Source organism: Crocuta crocuta, unplaced genomic scaffold (genome assembly GCF_008692635.1).
Source record: "Crocuta crocuta isolate KB4526 unplaced genomic scaffold, BGI_CrCroc_1.0 scaffold317, whole genome shotgun sequence".
NCBI lineage: Eukaryota > Metazoa > Chordata > Mammalia > Carnivora > Hyaenidae > Crocuta > Crocuta crocuta.
In genome coordinates, this window is record NW_027530984.1 from 465318 (window position 1) to 479918 (window position 14601).

The 14601-nt window shown below is 36.8% G+C and overlaps 1 protein-coding gene and 1 pseudogene across 1 annotated transcript in view; one reads left to right on the forward strand and one right to left on the reverse strand.

Annotated features, from left to right (window-relative positions):
- Window positions 1-14601, reverse strand: part of METTL25 (methyltransferase like 25) — a 105134-nt gene that overhangs the window by 42919 nt on the left and 47614 nt on the right. The gene's annotated exons all lie outside the window — the stretch shown is intronic.
- Window positions 1052-1854, forward strand: LOC144236558 (WW domain-binding protein 2 pseudogene; annotated as a pseudogene).

The window sequence follows — 14601 nt, forward strand, 5'->3', positions numbered from 1 at the left end:
TTCATGGCTCTCAAAATCTGGCCCTAATTTGCTTTTTTGACCATATTTTCTGTTTCCAACACCATCACCCTCAACTCACTCTTGGATATACATCTACATGGACTTATTTCACTCAGAACAAGCCACATGGTTTCTGCCTCTATGCTTCTTCTCCACAAAATTCTCAAAATATCTTCCCCTATCTCATTCATTTTTCTAAATGAAGACCAAACATCACCTCTTTTAGAAAGCTTTCTCTTATCCCTTAGTTATGAAAAATTATTCTCTCTTCTAGTCTTAACAGTATTTGGTTATACATCCATCATTTATCACTTCTTTCATCCATTTTTAAAAATAATTCACAGTCATAGTTGATTAAGGTCTATGGGCCAGGAATACATCACTCTCAGATATGCCTGAAAGTTTTTTATAATTGCTTCTTAATTCCTCACTAGATCACCGGCCTCCCTAAGGGGAAAGACAGTGTCTCACTTATCTGACATCCTCAGATCCATCATCTGACATTGAATAAAAAGAACTAGATAGATGGACCAAGATTATATACATGCCCTCATTATATTTTGGAAAAAGAGATATTCTTTTTAAATTTCTTCAAACCTAAATGAAATCTGACTGGAATGATTTCATCTGGGAAAAACAAACAGGTGTTATGCTCTTAAATATATAAATTTTTGTCACCTAAGTTAATAATCTCAATTACATTACATTTTAGAATATCTAAAATATTTAGAATATCTTATTTAAAACCAAAATGACCATTACTGAAATACAGTAAGGGGGGGGGATAGAAATAAACATAAAGGGGGCGCCTGGGTGGCTCAGTCGGTTAAGCATCTGACTTTGGCTCAGGTCATGAACTCACGGTTCATGGGTTCGAGCCCCTCATCAGGCTCTGTGCTGACAGCTCAGAGCCTGGAGCCTGTTTCGGATTCTGTGTCTCCCTCTCTCTCTGCCCCTCCTCCACTCATGCTCTGTTTCTCTCTGTCTAAATAATAAATAAAAACATAAAAAATTAAAAAAAATAAACCATAAGGCTCTTTTCTGAGAGACTATGGTCCTCAACAAGAATCACTTGTAGGGTGGCAGAATGATCGTCAACACTGAGAGCAGCCTAGTGTGTTAACACCATGTGGAATTTACATTCAAAGACATGAAGAAGGTGCCTGTGGCCTTCAAAGGGACCAAGAAGTCCTTCATGATGCCGTTTTATCTGATGAAGGACTGTGAGACGAAGCAGCCTGTGTTTGGTGCAAACTATGTCAGGAGGACAGTGAAGGCTGAAGTAGGAGGTGGCTGGGAAGGCTCTGCGACATACAAGGGGACCTTTATGGCAGGTTTGGACAACAGATGCTGCAGGTGGCATCTCAAGCCTTCTGAGGTGAAGCACCCCAAATGGAGCCTATGGGTATTCCTTACATTCCCAGTCTTTCCTGGGACTATGTCTTTCCCCTGCTGTTCACCAATGGAATGTACCCCTGCCCTCCTAGCCACCCTAATCCACCACCCCCATTTGAGTTCTATCCAGGACCTCCCATGATGCACAGGGTGATGGGACATGTGCCCCATCCTGGGCCCATGGAACCTCTGGTCAGTGGGTTTGAAGTCCCCTCCACTCCTGTAGCTGAAGGTAAGGCTACAGAAGTGGCTGTCAGAGGCTATTACAATCTGGGTAACCCACATGACATCTACACACCCACGAACCAGCCTCAACCACCTCCTACTACCCACCTCCCCCTGGAAGAACCAGTAGATCCCTTCTGCTCCTGCCTCCCACCCATGGTCACTCTTCCCTTGCCTTCCTTCCCCTTGGGGCTGAGAGGTGATGGAAGGGGCTTGTTCTTCCTCCAGGTCTGATGATAAACCACTTCCTAGGGATTGGTGTTGAGAGAAGGGGTACCCCTTGACTCGGGAGCCATGCCTCCCAGCTTCTCAAGCTAGTTCAGAGCCCACAGTGCTGCCTGGACACATTTCTCTCTTACCATAACCAGTGCCCTCCCCAGGAGCATTGCCAATCATCTTGTTCCTGTCTCACTCTCGTAGCTTCTGCTCACAGTGGGACCTTCTGCTACCTTGTCTACTCAGTACAGCTCCCTTGTTTGGGAATCCATGTTATACTCAGCCTTGTGAATTCCCTCAGACCAGCCTCATATCCCTTCCTAGGGCCCCTGGCAAGCTCCCCTCACATTCTCTCCACTCTGGTCTGTGCCTAAACATGGAAGGCCACCTTATCAGCCCACATTCCTATCCCAGCCTGCCTCCAGCCCCAGTCACACTCACCTTCCCCTCCCCGACCTGTCCTTGGTCCTCTGTTGCCACCACTTTGTGACTTTCAGAGCTTTAACACAAACTTCCAGGCAGTAGGCGACATCAGTACCAGGCCACTGTGACAGGGAGGGAACCCACTGCTTCCCCGCTAATGTTTTTGGCATTTGTTTCCCTTTGCCTTCTTGCTTTTCCCTCTGGAAGGAACTTCCCAGACTGGAACTGGAGAATGCATGGTCATCCCACCATGACATCTGGGGACTGCCGGACAGGCTGGAACAAAGTCCCCTGACCCCTGGGGCCTAGCCTGAGCCTGTGTGCTGACCGTGACCTCTCACCAGCCCCTCACCCTGACCTCTTCTGTTTAAGCTTCATGCCTAATTGGTGATATACCCCTGGAGGCACTAAAATTTGCTCTCATTTGCTTCTGGACTGGCCGTGACGTGAGGAGATAGTTATTTAAAGAGAATTACCTATTTGCCTATATCAACAACCTAAATTAACAACCAGTTAATATATTAATGTGAAATAAGCTCTGTTTGCATCTTGATGTGTTTGCTGAAAATGTGAAGTAGTAAAATAAAGTGACCAGGGGAAAAAAATACATAAGGTAAGTGATTTTTGAAAAATTTTGCTTTGATCACCATATACCTCACCCTCCTCTCTCCTGTTTAGTTTCTTTTACTGTTCATAATCTGACATTACATTTCTACATATTTGTTTTTCTACTGCCTTCTTATTAGAATATAAGATTGATAAGGGCAGGGGCTTTGTTTTGTTCAATCTTGTATCCCTAGTACCTAGAATTGTGACTAACATGTGACAGATACCCAATAAATATTTCTTATATGAATGAAAAAAAAAAAAAAAAAAACTCCTGAAGAGTAAACCAAACTAAAACTGGGCAAAATTAACATGACTACTTGAAACAACAACAAATAAATGAGGATACAATTTACATTCCAGAGAGGAGAAATTGACATCCTGAAGACATCACTTCTTTCCATAAAGATCTTTAAATTCATCCATGCTAATTAAAATGCCAACAGATTTTTTTTCATGGACCCTAAGAATCTAATTTAAAACCCATTCAATACATGAATCATCTAAATCAGCTTTTACTTTGAATTTGGTCAGCAATGTTTATTATGTCCATATGTTATAAAGAAAATGAGATAATTTTAAGCACAAAACATTTTGCAACTTTCCGTATAAATTTGCATTATAAACTACACATACTTTAATCCTGAATGAAAGACTTAAGCAAATTCTTCTACTTAAACCTTATTAAATGTTTGATGTGATCAGCATTTTGATCCTCCTTGAGCAAGCTGTTTGAATAAATAAAATATTTCTTCTCCAAACATCAAAGTGGTTCCAAATTGCTAATATTTAATACATGTTTTTAATATTAACTATTTCCTTCCTATGCTTTTTGTATCCATACTACAAGTATGACAAGGAGCTCTAGCAAAATATGAAACACAGATGCCTTATTGTTCAACTTTCCTATCTGGTGTTGTTCACCGAATGTGCACTGTGCCATGCTATCTAGAATTGCCAACCCCAGACAATGGATGTACTGCTGTCATTAATCCCTGCCCCAGTGTGGCAAAGCATGGATTATTCAATAAACAGCATTTAGAAAACTATAAGATAAAACTATGAGATTACGGCCACTTCTTGAATCATATATACAAAATAAATCCAGATAGATTATGGAACTGGGTAAGACAAAAACATGAAAGTTAGAGGAGGAAATTATAAAACAAATGTTAACCAATATAGGAGAAGCTAAGGAGAATATGAAACGTCCATTCCATTCCAAGGAATACTTTGTAGTGTATAAAACAAATTTATGAAAAGAGCTCCAAGATATATTGCTAAGTAAAAGGACAAAACTATATTATTCTTTTCTTTTCTTTTCTTTTCTTTTTTCTCTCAGGAGTTTTTTTAAATCACACCCTCTGGATGGTCTTTCTTACCTTCCCAACCTCCTCTGGAATGTTCTTGTGTTCAGTCTCTGTACTTCTTCATCATTTCTATTCCCTAAGTGATCTCATTCAGACTTACTATCTATATGTTAATAACTCATACATTTCTTATCTTTGACCCATATTTGTCCTCAGGAATCCAGAATTAACTATAATTCATAATGCAACTTCCGCACTTGAATTTCTAAGAGGCATGTCAAACTCAACCTATCCCAAATAACTTCCCTCTCAGTTTTACTCTTTCTGCAGTCATATCCAGTTCACTAAATGACAACTCCATCTTTCCAGTGTTTCAGGTCAAAAACTTTTGAGTTATGCCTTTTTTCCCTTTTTTTCCACACCTCCACTGTCAATAATTTCTGCTGACAATACTTTAAAAATATACCCAAACTTTAATAATTTCTTCTTAATGTTCCCCTCTGACCTAAACCACCATCACCTCTCACCTAGATTATAGCTCACCTGAATTACAGCTTCCTAAAGGATCTCTGTGCTTTTGCCCTTAACGATGTTTTAGTCATACTGGTCTTTTTGGTGTTCCTTGAAAAAGCAAGCAAGCCCTTGCCCTGGGCCTTTTACCTGCTGTTTCCTCTGTCTGGAACACAATTTCTCCAAGATAACTGCATGGCTTCCTCTCTCATCTTTTAACAGTCTCTATAAATGTTTTCTTAAAAAAAGCCTTCCCTGGCTATGCTATATAAAATAGCATCCCTACTCATCCCACTTTCACTCACTCTCACTCACTTTCTTCATAGCACTTACCACCATCTGATATACAATATATATATTAAATGACATGCAAGCAGGAGCTTTTTTTGTCCCTTCAGTCTCTACCTTCCAGAAAAGTACCTGGCACACTGTAGACACACAATAAATACTTGTTGAGAGAATGGATAGATGAATGGATGAAAGGTTACATTCAATTTGATTCCTTTCATCAAAAAACCCAAGATAATTTGTATATATACATAGTGTATATGTACATGGACAGAGTATGAGAAGATGAGAAGGGATTATCATTGTGGGTAGTGACACTGAACAGAGACTTTCACTGTTTACTATGTATGTGTATACTGTTAGAATTTGTTCTATAATAATAATATATTTATGTACTACTGATGCTAAAAGGTAAATATATAAAAAAAGGTTCCTTAATATTTTGAATGTACCCAGTTTAATTACTTCATTACAGCTTATTTTTTTGCATGACATGCATCTATATCATTTTTATAATGCTTTATAACAATAAAGATAAAATATGGGTTGATAGGTATCTTAATGTTTTTCACAAAATATTGTTCATTTAAAGTAAGTCTAATACATATCATTTACCAGCCCTTTTATCTGTTTTTAAATTTAGTTTCTGTCCCATGTCATTCTCTTCAAGAACGGACTAATACTTCTTAGGCTTCCTTAAAAATATTCCTCAAGGGAATCTGAAGACTTGCCATGTAAGGACTGAAACACTCTCAAGTAAGGATAATATTTGGATTTGAGTTGTAAAAGTTAAGAAACATTTCTAACCTTTGAGTTTTATAGGTTAAAATTAGTGCAGAGGCTATAGGACAATTCTATGAAAATTTCTTGATTTTCACTTCAGCTTTTAAATAGGTTAAATGCATATGGTATTCAAAATATTACTTACTGATAAAAGACATATTAAAATTATATTAAACTGTCCAGATTTCTGAAGCAGCTATATATTACCAGTTCTTGAGTATATTAAGACTATAAAAGGATAAGTGTAATTAAAGGACTATGTAAATCAGACCTATACCCAACATTAATAGCAAATATAATAAACTGAAGAATAAAGTTGAAAAACAGTACAACTAGAAAATAAATAACTAGATAATTTGAAATAAGGTAAACTCTGGGGTGTCTGGGTGGCTCAGCTGATTAGCATCTGACTCTTGATTTTGGCTTAGGTCATGATCCCATGGTTCGGGGGATTAAGCCCTGCATCCGGCTCCCTGCTGGCAGCATGGGGCCTACTTGGGATTCTCTCTCTTCCTCTCTTTCTGCTCCTTCCCCACTTGCACTCTCTCTCTCTCAAAATAAATACATAAATAAAAGTAGCTAAATCCTAAAAATTGCTCTATTCTCTTGAAATGGTTAGAATACATGAGTATAAAATTCAGTAACTTAAAAAGATAGAATTGATGTGTAGTGATCAACAATGATTCAAGTTGTAAGGAGATATTAGAGAAAGATCCTAGAATTCAAGACATTTAAAGAAAATCACAGCACAATCATATGGTTCATGATAATTAATTCATATATTCCTAAATATGGATTGAGCCCCTACTGGTCCTCTCCTTCTGCCTTCACTAGAACACACTTTCAGTTTAAGTCCCTAGGATATATATTCCACATATGGACTTTTTCTACACAGGCTATTCCAAAGCAGCACAGCTAGTCAGTCAATGATAAGAGAGTAATTTATTACTTCTCATTCATTTCTCTCTAGACTATGCCAGGAATAGCCTTATTTATAACATCCTTCTTTCTGCATGCATCTCATCTCTGCTTCTAGTTCCATTCATATTTGTATTTCACTTATCCTTTGGTTAAAAGTGCAGCTAGGAATGTAATCTCAAGAGAATCTGTAAATTATAGTGTAAGTGCAACAGAAAATAAACAGCTAGTTTAAAATGTATATATTACTTTGATAGTCATGTCTATGATAAAGCATTGTTTCTTAATGACTCCATCTACAAAACTGTCCTGGTATTTTTGTGCATGACTATAAGAATGGCAAAGTCTAGGTGCTGAGAGAAAACACTGCATTGGTCTGGCCAACATTGTGATAGTAGCTCCTCAATAGTGCTTCTTACAGTGACTGACAAGTTTCCTCTGCTGTTCTTGTTGGACTCTTTCACGGTCTTTTATCAATTTTGAAAAGAGTTTACACTGAGATATATATGGAACATCTGAAACATTAAGTCAATGAGACAGTCTTTACACTAACATCATGAATCAAGTTGTGACTTCATTCCAATGATAATTTCACTCATTGTGCCAGACTGATGATGAAACAAATTTAGACAACTTGCTTATAATTTATTCATCATGGGAAAAAGAAATGTGAGAATACTTATTTATAGCAACATATTTTTCAAGATCGTGTGCTGTACAGTATACAAATCCAAAATTGTATATAAAACTAGCAAAGTGTAAACTAGTTTTTTTTAAAGCCTGTTTTATATTAGTTTGATAGTCAACTTTCTGATAAGAATTTCTTTTAGTTTTTATTTCATATTACTTAATATTTGAAACATAAATTATTTCTCTTTACTCTTTCAAGTAGATATATTTTCTATTTTAGATTTAACCACATTCTTGACTTCTTTTATTTACCATGAGGACAGGAAGAACACTTTTTATGCTGAATAAATACAATCTGCATGAGCTTCAGAACAACTTTATATGAGTCATGAGAAATAATGAGGTGCAAACTAAAGAAAGAAAGGGGCAAAATGTATTAAAACTCCATATTTAACTACTTCTAGACAACAAGAAGATGCCCTACAGAAAAGTAAAATCAGGGCCAATACTCTAGAAAACGTATAGCTGACAAAAGATTAGATACAGCTGTCTATGTGAGGTAATTGGGTAAAGACTGCCAAGTACATCTAGAAATCTCTATAGTCTTCCCATAGTAATTGGCAAGAACTGTTCTGAGACATAAACCCATACCAATAGTGAGAAGTAATGTGATATTGTAACAAAAGCTTATAAACAGCTGAATCTACAAGGCTGACAATAGTCTCCTTATCTGTTATAAGATTACAAGAGCACTACCTTACTGCAGCTGAGATCACTTCTGATCAGAGGTTTCTTAGTGAATTACTGAATAAGCTAATAAACTGTTAATATTGATAGTTAAGTAAATGAAAACATAAATATGCACTTACTGTTCATTATTGTTAGGTAACTTTACTTCTTAGAAAACAAACTTTGGGAAAGATAACATGGCCATTATTACATTGATTTTCAAAAACTCCATATTACCATTCAAACAAAGAATCATAGCAGGAAAGCAGAGTAACTGTTCGTGCAAATCTGGTATAATTTAGGGAAAAAAAGGATACTGAAACTAAAACTAAATGTCGTGATAAATACAGGTGAGGTTCAGTTGAAAACAAAAGGCATATTTTGGAAAGCTACATTCAAGTCACGGAATCATTATCAGAGCCATGAAAGACCTCCCAAATCAGGCTCACTGGTTTGTAGTTTAAATGAGCAAATTCACTTACTTATAACAAACATAAATTCATATTTATTTTAAACTATGTGTTATAGCCAGTGGTGTGATAAAGCTGGCTCATAATGGCTCTAGAGAAAGCTGACTGTGTTATTTCTTCCCAGTTAACATTCAGTGACATCAGGATGGTAGTTTGAAATTGGCCAAGTGTATTTACACCATGGAAATCAGGAAACACTAACACTAGGGGCTTTTATTCAGGGGCAAAGCCAACCATTAAAAATTTACCATCACACTACTGGCTGTAACCCATTAAGGGGTTCATAAAATCAATTTAGTCAATTATGATCAATATTTTAGAAAATTTAATAGAAAGGAATAAAATAAAAACAGTAGCATGCACTGAGTGTTGTAAGATCCAGTATCTTTTCAAGAACAAATACTAATTAACCCAAAAGAAAAAAAGCACTTTTTTTGGTGAAATTTCTGCACCAGGTTCATTTACCTATTAGTCTATTCATATAATACAAGGTGGTGATGTAAAATAAATTTCTTAATATGGAACGGAGTCATAAAAAGGTGAAACCACTATTATAATCAAGAGAACAAATACAATTTTCTTCCACAAACATGTTTTACAACGTTGTGTTCATCATATGCTTTATGGTTAAAGATTACATGCTTCGGTGAAAAATAAAAACTTCATAGTTAATAGTTAAATACCTAATAGGTAGGTATTTAGAGGATTTTTCTTTCTTCTCAAGGAAAACCAAAGAGGGATTATATAATTTATGAACACAAAGGAATCTGAGGGTTTGTAGGTTAAAAATTAAATAAGACCTCTGTCTCATCAAGATAGTGTGGTTTCATCATTTTGCTCTAGCAGCCTCTGGAATGTAAACCTTCTCTAACTTTTTGTTTCTTATCTTTGCTAAGAAGGGCAAAGTCAGTCCAGTACCTTGAGAATTCCCAAACTACTTATGTCAACGTAATTATTTCTTCTTGAGATGTCTCATCAAATACCTTTGTTTTTTTCTTTAGTTTTAACCAGTAGGGAATCTGTTTATTCTTAATTTTATTTCATGTTATTTCTTTATTGAGCACTTGTGGTGTACATTATGGTGAATGTCAGGCATTAAAAGAAAAATTTCAGAGATGAACATTTTGTTTTAAAGTTGCTCAGAGAAATAAATACTAACCCATTCTGAAGGGATTAATCCTAAACCATTATTTAATCATGATTAAATAATGTGGTAGATGTCAAAGCAAAAGGGCACATGAAAAGATCATTGCCCCTCTCCTTTTACAGAGTTAGCACTCTCATTTTACTCAACCCTCAAAATCAGAACACAACAGAGAGAAGACAGGAAAGAAAACAGGAAGGAAGAAGGAGAAGGGGTGAGGGAAGAGAAGAAAAAAGTATTTTGCAGATGTAGTTAGTGAGCTATTCAACTGTCATTCTTAACACCTGTCTACTTTGCCTGCCTCACCACAGAGGCTAAAAAAAATCAAATAGTCACTATCTAGACTCCCTTGCAGCTAGAAATTACCTTGTGAACCATATCTGTGCAAAGCAACATGAAAACATTCTGAGAAATTTCTGGAAAAAAATTTTTTACCCTCCTTGACAAAATGGGAGAATGCTTGAGGAGAAAGTCTCTAATTTATGACCACTTCTTGTGAAGACATGATGCTTAAAACAGCAGCCCTGAGAGGGAAGTAGAAATGTGAACCCAGTGCCCTGATGTCACGGAATCTGTGAACCAACACCTGACTTTTGTTTATGGGAGGAAATTAATGACTTGGTTGTTTATGCCACTGTTAGGTGAACTTGCCATTATTTGCAGTCCAGAGTATTTACAATTTAGGTTCTGGCTTGGATTCTAGGTATGGTTATCCACTGTTTTCTCTTTCCAAGATGTGGCTCTTCAGAAGTCACATGCCTCCTACATTATAGGTATAACTTATCTTGAAACTATCTCAATATCTTTTCTCTCAAGGCCCATGTGGCCCAAACAAATAGAAAATGAATAGAAAAATAGAAAACACCTAATTATGTGCTATGTGCTACAAAACCAAAAGCTAAGCAGGATATGGCTATTAAAATCATGCCAACTTAATAAAGTATTAATCCTAGTAAATAAAACATCTGGTACTTATATAAAAGGAGAGTTTACAGAATGCTAGAGATACCACATTTATCTTATAGTAGTACCTTGATATATTTAACATTAACACAAAATAGAGATGTTTAAGGACAGTGTTGTTCCTAAAAACAAAAGGTGAGTATTTCCACATGTACTGGGCCACTCAGAGACCCCTCACCCTTACCATATTCCAGAGAAGGAAAACAGCACCAGGTCAACTTTATTTGACTGTGAACAAGCTATAGGGTACAAAACTGGAGAGAGGGAAGCAGAAATTGGGGAACTGTCATAACCCTGTGTGAGTGAGGACAGACTTACCAATCTCCAAACGATCTCAGTCTCTGCCAAAGTCAATGTCCCTACCCAGTTCCTAAACTTAAACTAACCAAGCTTTTCTATATTAAGTATTGCTATTCTTAAAAAGAGGTGAGGACCAGAATTAGTCTTCAGTTCTATGCTTGGACTCCCCTCTATATCTAGGAAGAACCAGAATTTGTATATACCCTGAGCTTCCTCTATTTGTCTCATTTTATTTGTACAGGATCTATCTAAAGCTTTTGTCTCAGGTTCTGGTTTCGATTCTAGTCCTCCAATAAGGAACAGAAATTACTCCAAAATGCTAACACATGGGGTTTTAGCCTCCATGCTTTTAAATTTAACAGAATCTCCCAGGAAGACCAAATCTTATCTCTCTATCCCAATTTCTGGCTGATGCCTTAAGAGTGTGATTCTAGAGCCAGATTGACTAGGCTAAAATTTTAACTCCTTTACTTATTAAATGTGTGATCATTGGCAGGTTACTTAACCTCTCTGTCATTCAGTATACTCAGCTGAAAATGGACATTCTAATAACAGTATTACCTTTTAGAGGTGTTACAAAGAATAATGAAAATGGAGATAAGATTATGACCTCACAGGAGTGTTAGGAGGAATAAATGAGTCAATAAAAGCTAAGTACCTAGAATAGTGCTTCATGTATAGTAATTTAAAAATTAGCATTTATTTACCACCATGGGTAGTTTTATACCTAGAAATTACTGCTACATGTCCTCAACTTTCCAATAAGATCCTCTGATAATAGATGCCAACTAATATGTGATTGGAGTTCGCCTTTTGAATACCAGTGTAAGCAATTGGCTACCTTCCTTGGGGTGAATACTTCTCCTGGGTTAGTTCCTCTAGTCTTGGTTTCACAATTTCTGGTTTAATTTCCTTCCCCACTGTTAGGGTCTCAGTAAATCTCATGGTTGAGAATTGTAGGTCTGACAAATTCTGCTCTTGGTCACATTACTGTTCTGCTCAAAAGTTTTCATTACCAAAATGGACTTTGCATATGAGTCCCTTTCAATGCTCTTCAACTTTTCAATATTTCCTATCAATCAGATTACCATCTAGCTAGGGAATTCATCTATTTCCAATGAGTGATCTTCAGCTCCTTAACTTTAACCCACCTTGTTCTAGGCCTGGAATGCTCCTTTCTTGTTTTTGCCTGTCTAAATCTTATGCTGCAAAACTCAACTCAAAAGTTACTACTACCTTCATAAAGCTTTTCTTGATCACCAAACAGGAAATAATCTTTACATTCTAGCTGGAATGGTTTTTTTTTTTTAACACTTATTATATTCTTTTTTCTTGCCTATAAGAAATAAATTATAAATCATATATCTTCATAATTAATTCATAAATCACATACAATGTTACTATCTGTGTTGCTATTATTGGCTTATATACATTCATAGTACATAAATACAGTTACAGTCTCAAGGTACAAGTTTCACTCAAAGGAGAAGCATTCATAACAAGACCTTAGATTAACCTATACTAACCAGGGAGGGAATCACAAAGGATCTCAGAACATAGGTCCATAAATAAAACGGAAGTCTTTTTCTCTCTTGTCCTAGTTCAGAGGAAGGCAGGCAGTATACAATGTGTTATCTAGAGACCCAGATGACAGGCTCTCTGCCATCCTCAAGAGAAGGCTATCAGCTTTGATATCAAGGTTATTGTTATTACTTGGCTAGCAGGAAGGGTGAAAAGAAATGGGGTGCAAGTAGCTTCCTTTTAAATAAGCTGCACATATTCTTTTGACTCACATTCTGCTGGCTTGAACTCTGTCACATGAAAGATATTCTAACTGGGTGGCTGGGTCATACTTGCTCTACTAAAACTAAGAGGAGTTATAATTATTAGAAGATGACGACAATGGATGTGATTACATTTTCTTTCATATACATACTATTACATTCCCCACTATCCTTTATATGGTTCTTTTTCCTATGCCTTATTCATGCATTAATATTATACGTAGACACATGTCACACACATACAGTGCCAGAGAATGCTAACTGCCCACCTAATATCCATTTTCTCCTTTGTCATTCGCAGAATCTTCATTTGGAGGTGCAATGTGACCATCTAGAAGGTTTTATTCCTAGCCTTTTAAGGTAGTATTTGAGAAAAGGAAGTTCTATAAAGGATACTGCCTCAGTTGGGAGAAACTCTTTCATCTTCATATTTCTTTCCATTTGAAGTATAATGGCTGCAGCAGTAGCAACCAATACATAACCATAACTGAAGATATAAAACTTTAGAGAGCTTGACCTCCACATCCTTGAACCATATGAAACAATCTCAGCTACTACCTTACAGATTTTCTAGAAAGTAAGAGAAAAACAAATCTTATGGGATTATGCTACAATAGTTCCATTTCCATGTATTTAGAAATCTGTATTTATAACACTTTCCCAAAGTATCGTCACTTGTACATAAAGCAATCTCAAGATATTAAACGTGTCCAAAACTTTGCCCTGAAACTTGGTCCGTCCTTAGTGTTCCCTATCATGTAAGTTGTGCCATCATCCACACAATGGTTGAAAACAGGCACACGGCAATAATCCTTGACAATTCCTGCTCCTTTATCTCCCACTCTAAATAAACATAAATGTTTCTTAAATTCTCCTAATTTACTCTATTCCTACTACTGCTGCCCTAACTTCAGTCCTCACCTTTGTGGTCTCATCTTATGAGAGTGAGTGAGTCCTATGAGACTCCCTTCTGTGTGTGCCTAGGTGTAGGTTTTATTCTTCGCAGCTTACGCCATTCAAGGCTATGATGCCAGGCAAAGCTCCAGTTTGCCCTGGTTCTCAAAATATCCCTAGTGGCTTTGGTGCTTCCATTATCTTTGTGGACCCCTACATCCTCCTATATCTTAACCTGATAAATACTATGTCTCTTTCCAATATTTCAATACTTTCAAGAAATGAAATTTAGCTGTACTCAGCATTTTTAGTTGAATAGGGGTAGGGGCATTCAGGTTATGTCCAGCCAGGCATATTTTGTGATTTAGTTTGTTTATAACATTTTGATCTTATGTTTCGTAGATTTTAATCTACAGAAATTTGAAGGGCCTGGATTTGGGAAGTATTCCCTCACAGGGATTTGATTTTGCTTCTGAATAGAGCCAACTGGAAACTGCTCTGTCTCATTCAAGGTCATGGCTTAGTATGGACTTTTCAGGTTCAGCTCCCCCACCACGCAGGAAGCCCAACATCAGCCTCTAGATCCCACTGTGAGAAGCATTTGCCTCAGGACAACACTGTCTGCTACCTTGTGACTCCAGCTCCCTGCCCTTGTTTCAGCTCCTCTTCCTCCTTATACCTCTTCTCTCCTTTTAACTGTTTTTGATTTTTCTTGATCCATAGATTTCCCTTATTTTTTGGTGACTCAGCAATGCTTAAAAAAATACATGTTCTAATTTAGCCAGGATCTAGCTGAGCTGTAGTAGGAGGGTTCCTCAGAAAAATCACACCCTCCACACTGCTGGAAGTCAAATACATGCTGTTTTGAAAAGAGAAACCATGCTTTATTCCTCTACATCTGTCAAACTTCCAGTATGAAGAGACCACAGCAGACAAAAATATTTGTATAATAAAATACATGTTATAGGAGACAGAAAATACTGTCAAGTCTTTACTGAAAAGACAGCAATTTA